The following is a 12,650-nucleotide window of genomic DNA, read 5'->3' as shown; positions in this document are numbered from 1 at the left end:
AAGAGATGATTATGTTTTTTATTAGCATTTCAAGTTGGACACGGAGGGAAGTTGATAAATGCAAAATCTAAACTCAATGCAAGCTGGGCACCAATGGCGCATGCATGTACCTGTAGCTATTCAATGGGCTGCAGTCTGAGTATTGTATGTCTAAGCCAGCCCAGGCAGGAAAGTACATGAGACTCTTTTTTCCATTTAAGCACCAAAAACCTGGAATTTGTGCTGTTGCTCAAGTGGTAGATCACTCGCTTTGAGCTTACCCTTACACATAATCCCCAAAGAACTTTCTATTCACACTCACTTGAGCATCACAACCAGAAAGATAGCGATTATTGTACCACTATCATTATAACCACCATCATTTGACAAATTAATAAATGAAGACACAGAGAAATGAAGTGATATGCACAATGTCAAACAGCAAGAAAAGTTAGACACTATTTTCACTCTAAGTGAAAAAAGAACTTTTTGCTTCTGTCTTTTTATGAAGCTCCACATTAAACTAATTATTCTCAACATCAAGCCAAATTCTTTCTGACTTAAAGGCCTATAAATAATGCATGTGAATCTACTCCTTCTCCCAACAAACCCATCAGGCAAGAAGAGTTCCTTAAGGGCTTTCCTCATAGGCAAATAAGTATTCAGTGCTGTTATTCCTCGGAGTAAGAATTGCTCCAACAGTCTATTTCTAAAGCTCCTTTGTTAAGATAACTATTTCAAGGGCATGTACCCACTAGAATACATGCCAAGGCCTGATGTTTCATATGTGGCTACTCATTTGTGATACTTATTGCTAGGAGTAGTGTTGCTGCCATTACTGGAAAGATAGAATCAGATTGATTATCCTGGTTACAATTCAGAATTGTCTACCAAATACATTCAAAACAAATATTCTAAGACTTTAGAATTCCACCTTGAGAAAATACAAGTTAATATAATATATTATTTATACAATGTTACACATCATGTTTTTGTAATACTCAACAAAGTATTAATATTCTTCTTTACCAACTTGGTAAACCATATCAATGAAAACTCCACAGTTAATATCATACCTAATGATGAAAGGCTGAACTCTTCTTATTGTAAGAAAAAAATCCAAGAAGTCCACCCAAGACATATCCATTCAACATCATACTGGAAATAATATCACTTGAGTAAGGAAGTATTAAAGGCATAAGGTTTGAAATGGAATATATAACACTATCCTTATTGAAAATGACATGATCTGTTTATCTCAAGTCCTAAAGTGTCCAAAACAATCTATTGGAAATGGTAAATAAATTTAATATACAATTTTTATTGTTATCATAAAAGTGATGTACAGAGAGATTAGAGTTACAAAAATTAAGAGTATATTTCTTTTTGGACAATGGCACCTTAATATACAAATTAATATAATTTTAAATAAACCTTTTAAGATAAGCATAAAATACTTATGTTTCTCTATATGCAATTAACAATACAAAAATGAAAAATTGATTAAAAAAAAGAGAAGTCTCTTCACAATAACATAAAAAAATACTTGGCCTTAACCTTGGCAATGATAACCCTTTGCTCTTAATTTTTTGTTCAAATTTTAATAGAAACATTCCAGGATTCTTACATTTCATTTCCAATGGCTTCTTTTTTTTTTCCAAATTTTTATTATCAAACTGATGTACAGAGAGGTTACAGTTTCATACGTTAGGCATTGGATACATTTCTTGTACTGTTTGTTACCTTGTCCCTCATACCCCCCTCGCCCCTCCCCCTTTCCTTTTCCCTCCATGAGGTGTTCAGTTCACTTACACCAAACAGTTTTGCAAGTTTTGCTTTTGTAGTTGTTTGTCTTTTTTTTACCCTGTGTCTCTCGATTTTGGTATTCCCTTTCAATTTCCTAGTTCTAATACCAGTATACACAGTTTCCAATATACTCAGATAAGATTACAGAGATAGTGTATATACAATCACAGGAAGGTGATATAAGAACATCATCAATAATAGAAGCTACAGATACACATGGGACGTTGAAAATAGTTACAACTGTGATATAACAATCGTTTCCATAACATGGAGTTCATTTCACTTAGCATCATCTTATGTGTTCATAAGGGTATAGCTATTGGGCTCTTGTGACCCTCTGCTATGACTTGCCTAAACCTGTACTAATTATTCCCAATAAGGGAGACCATAGAGTCCATGTTTCTTTGGGTCTGGCTCACTTCACTTAGTATAATTTTTTTCCAAGAGAGACTTCTCTGATGAGGAAATGAGAATGGCCAAGAGACATATGAAAAAGTGCTCTACATCACTGGCCATAAAAGAAATGCAAATCAAAACAACATTGAGATTCCATCTCACCCCAGTAAGAATATCATATATCAAGAAAACTAACAATAACAATTGTTGGAGGGGATGTGGCCAAAAGGGAACCCTACTTCATTGTTGGTGGGAATGTAAAATGGTTCAGCCACTCTGGCAAACAGTATGGAGATTCCTCAGAAGGCTAAATATAGAACTTCCCTATGACCCAGCAGCCCCACTTTTGGGTATCTATCCAAAAGACCACAAACAAAATCACAGTAAAGCCACCAGTACAACAATGTTCATCGCAGTGCAGTTTGTCATAGCTAGAATCTGGAACCAACCCAGATGTCCCTGAGTAGACGAATGGATCAGGAAAATGTGGCACATATACACAATGGAATTTTATGCCTCCAATGGCTTCTCTACAAGGAGAGTCAGATTACTGTAACCCAAATAAGATTTCTACTGTATTCTTATTTTAGATGAATTTGGTTTTGTTTTTTTGAAAATACTTCCTTGGTTTATTTTTTTTCAAATATTTATTATCAAACTGATGTACAGATAGGTTACAGTTTCATACGTTAGGCATTGGATACATTTTTGTACTGTTTGTTACCTTGTCCCTCATACCCCCCTCTCTCCTCCCACTTTCCCTTTCCCCCCCTGAGGTGTTCAGTTCACTTACACCAAACAGTTTTGCAAGTATTGCTTTTTTAGTTGTTTGTCTTTTTTTAACCCTGTGTCTCTCAATTTTGGTATTCCCTTTCACTTTCCTACTTCTAATACCAGTATACATGGTTTCCAATATACTCAGATAAGATTACAGAGATAGTGTAGGTACAACCACAGGAAGGTGATAGGGGGCTGGGAATATGGCCTAGTGGCAAGAGTGCTTGCCTCCTACACATGAAGCTCTCGGTTCGATTCCCCAGCACCACATATATGGAAAACGGCCAGAAGGAGCTCTGTGGCTCAGGTGGCAGAGTGCTAGCCTTGAGAGGGAAGAAGCCAGGGAAGGTGCTCAGGCCCTGAGTCCAAGGCCCATGACTGCCCCCCCCCCAAAAAAAAGAGGAAATATGCTTTTAGATGAATTTGTAAATGACTATCCTGTTCTTCCATCTCTCACTTCTTTTCTCCCCTCATATATTCCTTGCAGGAGTGCTCCTTCATTTCAATAGCATATGTGTCTTGCCCTTTCATAGAAGGTTAAAAGGTTGTTTGTTCAAGACATGAATTCCTGCTATTAGAAGTCAAAGAACTTCATTAAGTTAGAAGATGGAGTAAAAGAGCTAGCTATATAAGCTACTCCATTTCAGCATGAAATGGACCCTACTTGTAGACATTGGCAGTATAAAAATTTATCAAGTAGTTAAATGTGTGATAGTGAATCCTGTATAATCCATACACTCATGAAGCTGAGAAAGGAATATCTCAAGTTCAAGGTGAGATTGGGTTATATAGTGAGTTTCAGGACATCTGGGGCTGCATAGTGACACCCTGCCTCAAAACTAGGTGTGTGTGGGGGTGAAGGGGGCAGGAAGCTCATTGATAAAGCACATGCACAAGGTTCTAGGTTCAATCCCCATTTCAGAAAAACAATTCCAGATGTAAGAGATCTATTGAAGTGCAGTCAATGACTTTGGTATGGAAATCAGGAGAGCTCAGCTTGCCCTGAAGTAGGCTTGGTATAATAGAAAATGATATTGGATAGAAGTTAAAAAAACCTTCATTCTAATCCCAACAATTATACCAAGAAGTTGAATTTACCTTAGGAAAATCTTTTCTCAGTTTTTCTCATTTTCCTCTTCTGTAATATGAAAAGGTAAACTCAATCTGTTTGGGATCTAAAACAAGAGGATTCTATTCTTTGATTCTCTTGTAGTCATACTGAGCACTTATTGTAGCAACATCAAATATGGCTCAGTAGAGCATTATATGGGTAGAGGAAAGAGATCAATGTGGACATGGAAGATGATTGCCTCAGACTGCCATGTGACAAATACTATAATTCAAATCCTGTCACCACCTCACATGGTGTTAGTACCCAAAGGTACTTGGACAATATGGTACCAAAAATCCCACAGTATGTAGGGATACTTGCTGAATATTAACATCAGACAGACCTGGGTTCAAATCCTGTCTACCATTTTCTACCTACACATTTTTGGAAACTTCATTTTGCCTTTTTGAATTTCATTTGTCAAATTATCAAAATAATATTTCCCTTGTAGGGTTTTAAGGGAAATAAAAAAAAACTATGAGGAAATGGAGATATGGCTCGGGTGGTACAGTGCCATCGTTGAGCAAGCAAGAATGCAAAGCCCTGAATTCAAGCCCCAATACACACACACACACACACACACACACACACACACACACACACTCAAACCTCCTATTTGGTACCAGCTTTTTGAGTTATAGTTGATACATAAAACTGTAAATATTTAGTTTGTGTAAGTGATGAATTTGAACATACCTGCAAAACCAAAACTGCAATTAAGGTAATAAATATGTGTGTGAGACAAGGTTGAGGTCAATGGGACAAGAGTAGATGAATGAAGACAGGAAGAGTGAATAGATGTAGTCATTATATTCAATGTACATATGTGAAAATGCAACTAGGAAAATTGAAGGGAGTATGGGTGGGATTGGCAGAGATGAGGGAGCTTGAAAGAGTAACCAATCAAAATGCATTTTGCTATTAAACTGACATGTTGAATTCAAACCCCTTGTACAATTATGTAAAGAAGATGATGAAAATTATACTAAAAATACTTCCCGAAAAAATACAGGAACTTAAATTCTTTTCATTATTTTAAAGCAGGCTGGCCTCAAACTCACCATCTCTCTCCTTCAGCCTCCCAAATACTAAGATTACAGGCTTGTACCACCATACCCTGCTTCAGCCAAAGAATGCACTAGAGATGCCACCATGGAAAGATAAAATGCTGGATAAGCTCCCTTTTGTAAAAATTTCATAATAAAATGGTGATCTATACATAGTTGGAATTTCTTATAACTATGCATACATATAAAATTTTGTAGTCCTATCCTTGACTCTTTTGGTTTTAAGGCAGGTGTGTATCTATTCATATCATACTCTATTAAACATGGACCTCTACTACTTCATGTTTATAAAGATTTTCATATAAGTTGTGTCATGAAAACTGGATGCTAAACCTGTTATTACATTCAGACTTATTAAGTTTTAAATGTGTATTCTTTGTCAAAATGACTTCATTGTTCACTTTGACTTTATTACATTTATTAAGTATGATCCCTTTGAAATTTGTTGGACTAAGTTTTCCTATGCCACACACAGCAAAAGATGAAGTATTTAATATGAACTACAGACAGGATCCCACCCATGCAATCTCCTTTCAGACCAATACCCTTCTTACTCATGCTCTTCTGGACACAGTGAGTGGCCTTGTGTGTGGTTTTAGAAGGTAAGACACATGTTCCTGAGTCAGGGGCTTTACACTGACTGTTCCTCCAGTTATCTAATTTTTAATCTCTTTCAAGGTTTAAAAATGTATCACATCTCAGGCCTTCCCTGATCATCATTTTAAAAGTTGTATTATTTCCCTACCCCAGTATTCTTTTTCTTTTATTAATATTTTTCCAGAGCATTTATCATCATTTGAAATATAGTGTATTTTATTATTTCTTGTTTGAATGGAATTCTCATAAGGGCATGGGATTCTTGTCTGTCTTGTTCACCACCAAACCATCAATAGCTAAAACACTATCTGGCACACAGATATTCAACACATATATGTTGAATAAATAAATCAACAAGCTAATATATTTAAAACTAATACAATACCACTATGGTTCCAGTAATAAGATTCCTTTTCCACATGAAGAATGGACTTTCCAAAAATAGCTTCAAGACTATTGAACAAATCCCAATTTTCCATATTATAGATAGAGATCCAAAGGGAGTTTCACAAAGTTCCCATAGGGAAGAAACAAACCTCACCTTCAGACTTCCCCAAGCCTAAGATTGATTTCATCTCCCCCAGGTTATTTCAAGTATCTTCTGTTAAGAGGAAAACTAGCATCCCTAAGAACCTAACACAGGTCGACCCATTTTGGATCAAAACTGCAAGACATTTGAGCAGAGTCTAGAGGAATGCACTGGGATCAAAGCTGAAGAATGGGAGGGGGAAATTAGATGAGGAGTTAGAATCCAGGGATTTCCTATTGATATTACCTAGGTGGTCTCATTTGCCCAGGCTCTCAATCCATAGCATATGTGGCCAGCCTCAGGAAAGCTTCAATGGGATCTTTCCAATAAATCAGCTGTGGTGATACACTGACTTCAGTGTTTTCTAGACCACTTCTAATCCTTCTTGATAGAACAAATGACTCACATACCTAAAGATCTAGTAATTATCCTCTCAGATTATCCTAATAATTTCACAGGATGAAAAATATATTGTATCCCACGAGATAGAAAGGGCTTATCTTGAAGGCATTCAGCCAGTAAGTGGCACTGCCGTGACTAAAGTCATACTTGCCTACTGCCACTAGTCAGATGCCCTTTCCACCAGTATCACAGGAATTTAATACTGGAAGAGAAAAAGTAGTCTAACCACAGCGCACTGGATGTTTGAGTCACTATGAAAGACCCTCTTTCTCTTGTGTACATAACATTCTGTCTCAAGACATCTTGTCTCAAGTTGCTCCCTAGCCTATACACCCTGAAGAGACTTATAAAGCATATAAGTCGAAGGCAGAGAAATAACCCAAGGAAGAAGACGCATTGGGCCCCTCTTAAAGTGTTAACATGTTTAATCATAAAAATAATCTTTTTACTCTAAATGTGTGAATTTATTTCTATACTCTCTGATCCATTAAATTGTTTGGAATATGTCTTTATTTTCCCAAACCATAGTTTCATATTACTGTAACTTTGTATTATATTTGAAATCAAGACATATAATGCCTTTTACTTTATCCTTGTTTATCATTGTTTTGACTACTGGGATCTGGTAATTCCTTATGTTTGCTAAGTAATTTTTTCTGTTTCTGTAAAGAAAAAGCCATTTATAATATGACATGCATTGCATTGAATGTGTACAACAATTTGAGTAATAAAGAATACTTGACATTATTTTTCTAATCCATAAACTCAGCAGGTCTTCCTGTTTATTTGTGTGCTTGATTGTTTTTCATCCATGTTTTATGCTTTTAAGGGTAAACATTTTTTACTCCTTAGTTACATTTAATTGTAAGCATTTTCTTCTTAACTATGTATTGTAAATAGGATTTACTGTGAATTTCTTTTCAGACAGTTCATTTTTGTTTTAAAGATACATTATTGGACTGTGGTGCTAGTGGCTTAAGCCAGTAATGCTAGATACTCAAGAGGCTGAGATCTATGGATAACAATTTGAAGCCAGACCAGGCAGACAAATGTGAGCGATTATTAGCTCCAATTAACTACCAAACGTTTGGAAGTAGTGTTGTGGGCCCAAGTGGTAGAGAGTCAGTCTTGAGTGGAAAAAGCTAAGAAAGAGTACAAGTCTCTGAGTTCAGTTTGCAGTATTGGCAGAAGGAAAGAACAAAAAACAGAAAAGAGAGAGAGAGAAAGAGAAAGAAAAGGAAAAGAAAGGAAAAAGAAAGAAATTAGAAGGAAGGAAGGAAAGAAGAAAGAAAAAGAAAAGAGAAAGGAGAAAAGAAAGGAAAGGATGTCTGTAATCAAACTCACAAAAACAGAAAATGATTGTTAGGGTATCAGAATTAGCAAAAGAGGAAAGTGTTGGTCAAAGGGTACATAGTCTCAATTATGCAAAATGAATAGGCCCATAGATTTACTGTAGAGCATAGGGTTTACAGTTTATACTAAATCGTATTTTACAACTTTATGAAGAAGATATATCTTTTGTTAAATATTCTTGTTCTAATAAATGAAGAAAACTTTTAGAGGTGTTTATGATATTGTTTTTGATACTAGTCTCACAGGTATGTGTCTGTGTATATATGCATATATGTGTGTGTACATGCATATCTATATATCATATACATATATATCTTCAAGTCCATGATGATATATACATAAAATATACACAGTTTTGTCAGTTATGCTTCAAGATTTAATTAATATGAAGCTATATTTACCAAAATATAAAGAAAACTGCTACATTTGAAGTGCAAGTTGATCTCCTCTTTTTAGAGCACTTGTCACTTTAAAGAAATGTATTATTTTTAATTATGGTAAAATACATATAACTCATTGACTCTTCATCATATTAAATGATATTTGATAATATTTACGTGGGTCCATACAACCTTCACTAACATCTCTCACCCAAGCCCCTCTGCATTTAGTTACCTTACCTACTATGACTTGCTTATTTCACTTAACATGGTGCTTTCAAAGTTTGTCTATGTTGTAGCATGTATAAGAATTTCTTTCCTTCTTAAGGCATAGTAGTATTCCATTGTATAAGTATAGAATATTTTGTTTGTCTATTCGTCTGTCAATAAACACTTTGGTTAATTGTACCTTCTGGTTACTGTGAATGATATCATTTTTAGGGTCCATATCCAGAAGTGGAATTTCTAAATCATATAGAAGTTCTGTATTTAGAATAATTAAGAATTGCCATATCATTTACAAAAGTAGCAATACCATTCTACCATTCCACAAATAGTGCATGTGTTTAATTTTCTCCACATCCTTCCTCACACTTGCTTTATTATACTTGTCATTCTAATGAGTGTAAAGTATTATTTCAGTGTGGTTATGATTTTCATTCTCTAGTGATCTTGAGATCTTTTCATATTTATTGGTTCATTGCATATGTTCTTTGGAGAAACATCTATTCAAGATCTCAGCCTTTTCTTCTTTTTTCTATTTTTCCTTTTGCTTTGATTTTGTTGTTATTGAATTGTAACAGGTTTTTCCTGAATATTCTAGATGTTAACTCCTTACCAGATAGATAGTCAAAGGAGTTTTGAATACCTCATATTTACACACTTGATCCTTACAACAAATATTGGAAGGGAATTAGGACACAGTTTGTAATTCCCACGATTATAGATTAGAAAACTAATATTGAAGATGAGACGAAATGGTCAATATTACACAATGAGTTCAGATATACAGTCATTGCTAGGAATAGGCTTGGAATTTCAACTTTGAATGGCCCTTTAAGATAATGCAGTACTGATTTTATAAACACAGTATTGAGTCCTACAGAGAAGGATGGATTTACACAAGACCACATGGTGAGTTCATTACACAATATGCTCTGCGGTACAGTTTTCCTGCCTCCCAGTCTTGGAGCTTTTCCACTCTACCCTCTCACAGATAAACAATTTGTCCCAACTGTAAAAGTTTTTCTCTTGTCTACCTATTAAGGGAGTTCCTGTTCTTTTCCCAAAGTTCCAGAGCTCTAAAGATAAAGAAGGGGTAGTAACAGCTGCAGGGCCATTTGCATTTCCCAACTCTGGAAAAGGAAGTAGTTTGGCTGTTGATGGCATTAGACTAAATGGTTTAGGGCTCACAGAACAAGGGAACTGATTTTAAGCTGGTATCAATAAGGATGAATTAACAATTCTAAGTTCCAAGTTGGCTCCTTTACAGCCACTTGCAAACCTTCCTGTCTGCTCCAACATTTTGTAACAAAAGACTAGACTGGCTCCTGTGGGGGTCTTGATATGTGAAAAAAGGAAAGGCAAAGCAGAACTGTCTGCTCTTCAAAACCTTTGCACTTACTGGTTTTCAAGATTGTTACAACAGTTCTGGGAAGCAGTTTCATGATCTTCACTTTAGAAATGAAGATGCTGTGAGACTCAGAGCTATCCTATGAATTTCCTGTGGTCATATAGCTAGGAATATGTAACTATCTGCCTGAAGCCAAGGCCTATGTTTTGGTAGAGTTTAGAGAGGAGATGAAGGTCCTATGGAACAACAGCTGACTTTCACAGAGACCACCTGGGGCCTCAACATCAATATTTTTTTATTACTTTATGCTAGTGGCTGGGTCCTGAAATGTTTATGCCATAAGCCAATTATTTAAATCAATACTTTACTTATAACATTAATTCTGGAGTTGAGACCCACTGGACCAACAGCATCAGCATTACTCGGGAACTTATTAAAAATACATATTCCCTGCCTTCATCCTAGATGTACCGAATCAAAATCACTGCTAGTAAAACTAAGCCAACTATGTTTCATAATCCTTTTAGGGGATTCTAAAGCATCTCAGAGTAAATATAATGAAAATGGGTGTGAAAATAGAATCCAGTAACTTGTGTGGGGTTAGAAGAGATGGGGAGAAAAATGGAAGGGAGACACTGACCAAGATGCATTGATTTATAAACTGGCATGTTGCATTGATATCCCTTTGTATAACTCCTTAAAGATAATAAAAAAGAAAATAGTACTTTTACCTGATTTGTCCAAATAAATATACTTTGTCTGCTTCAATTCAACAATTGAGAAAGAATCCAGGTTTCTTCATATGTCCTAGGTTCTCCACTGATAAAATGAGAAATGACATATTTCATTGCACTTCTTAGGTTTATAATGATTAAAGCATGAGTACAATGGAGAAAGTATTGAATCAAGAGATAGACACTCTCTTACCTCTTTAGGTGCTTTTCTTAGTTCAATCTCTTCACCCATACAAGGGAAGTATTTATCCCTCTCATAGTTATTTCTAATTTCAGAGAAAAACATGGAGATTAATCCCCTTAATCATTGGTGGGTCATCATGCAGTATAGTAAAAAAAATCAGATAACATTGAGTAGACATTTTCTTTGTTGTTACTGCTACTATTTAAGACCCACTGCACAGATAATGGGTTGCTTTACCATGACCAGGAAACAGGAAGCCTACCAAGAACCAGGGCTTCTAAAGCTTAGGCTGCCATGGTTTGCACTAAATGAACTTGATTGAAGCTGACTCAAAGACAACCAATATTTTGTGCATGGGTGCTCGTATTTGGACTTAAATTCAGGCTTTGTGATCTTGCTTGGATTTCTCTGTGCTAGCTTTGAATAAGTATCCTCATATCTTAGCCTTCTGAGTAGTTAGGATTACAAGTGTGAGCTGTCAAAGCCTGATAAGGCCAACAATATTTAAGCGAATCTGTAACCTTCAACATGTTAGTCTTGTAACACAAAAATTCTTTCTGCTATTCTCACATTTGCACTAAAAGATATTGGAAAACACACCAACTAACTTCTGAAAATTAAGGTCAGTATGAGTTGCAGCAAGAAAGGTTCTTGTGCTGTGTTCTAGCTGAAGGTATAAGGCATATTTTTCTTCTTCTTCTTTTTTTGCCAGTACTAGGCCTTGGACTCAGGGCCTGAGCACTGTCCCTGGCTTCTTTTTGCTCAAGGCTAGCACTTTGCCACTTGAGCCACAGTGCCACTTCTGGCCATTTTCTATATATGTGGTGCTGAGGAATCGAACCCAGGGCTTCATGTATACAAGCAAGCACTCTTGCCACTAGGCCATATTCCCAGCCCAAGGCATATTCTCGGTAAGGCAAATGAAATAAGTAGAGGACAAATGAAAATCGTATGAATGGTGTGTCTATTTAGGAACACCACTTGTGGAAGCTTCCGTATCTTTTTAAGTTCATTTTTTTATGGCAGTGGTCTTCAAGTCTTGTGATAAGTCGCTTTATAAGTTTTGTGCTTCTACCTAAACAATGAAAAAAACTGGCCTTTCTTCATAGTTTTCTACCTTTTACCCTACAGTCTTAGCTACTTTGTAGAAATGAAGTAAAATAGATGATCCTCACACTAATAGTTTACAACAATTTATGATAAAGTGTGAAATGATTTTTGAGTGCTTACTACATGTGATCAACTTTGCCAATACATTTGAACATCTTCACCTTTAGTATGTCCAGTAACATCAAGATGTAGATAAGTCTATTTTGTAATGGGAAAATTTTTGCAAGCTCTAAGAGAAGTGATTTACTCCAGGTCAAAACTTGAACATGGTCCTACTGGAACCAAAGCCTAGGATATTTTTTATACCTCACTGCCCTTGTGCATCTATTACATCAGTAGTTTCCAAATCTGATTGATTATGACAATATCACAGGGATAATTTAGTAAAACTACAGATGACTTGCTTAATTCATATTCTTCTTCCATTAATTCCCAAACTCAGTTCTAAGACAGAGGATAAGCAGAGAAATCTGCCTTTCCTAGTTATTCTTCTTTAGGTTGTATTAGGATCAATGTGTTTGGAAATAATTGTGTGGATTAAATTTAATTTTGAAAGAATCCCGTAATTTTTCTATAATCTGCCCATGATTCTTTCTCCTATGTTTATTTGAATCAAAGCACTTATATCTTCTACTGGGGTTATTTGATTCAA

This window comes from Perognathus longimembris, chromosome 28, assembly GCF_023159225.1.
Source record: "Perognathus longimembris pacificus isolate PPM17 chromosome 28, ASM2315922v1, whole genome shotgun sequence".
NCBI lineage: Eukaryota > Metazoa > Chordata > Mammalia > Rodentia > Heteromyidae > Perognathus > Perognathus longimembris.
Note: the sequence above shows the minus strand (reverse complement) of the source record.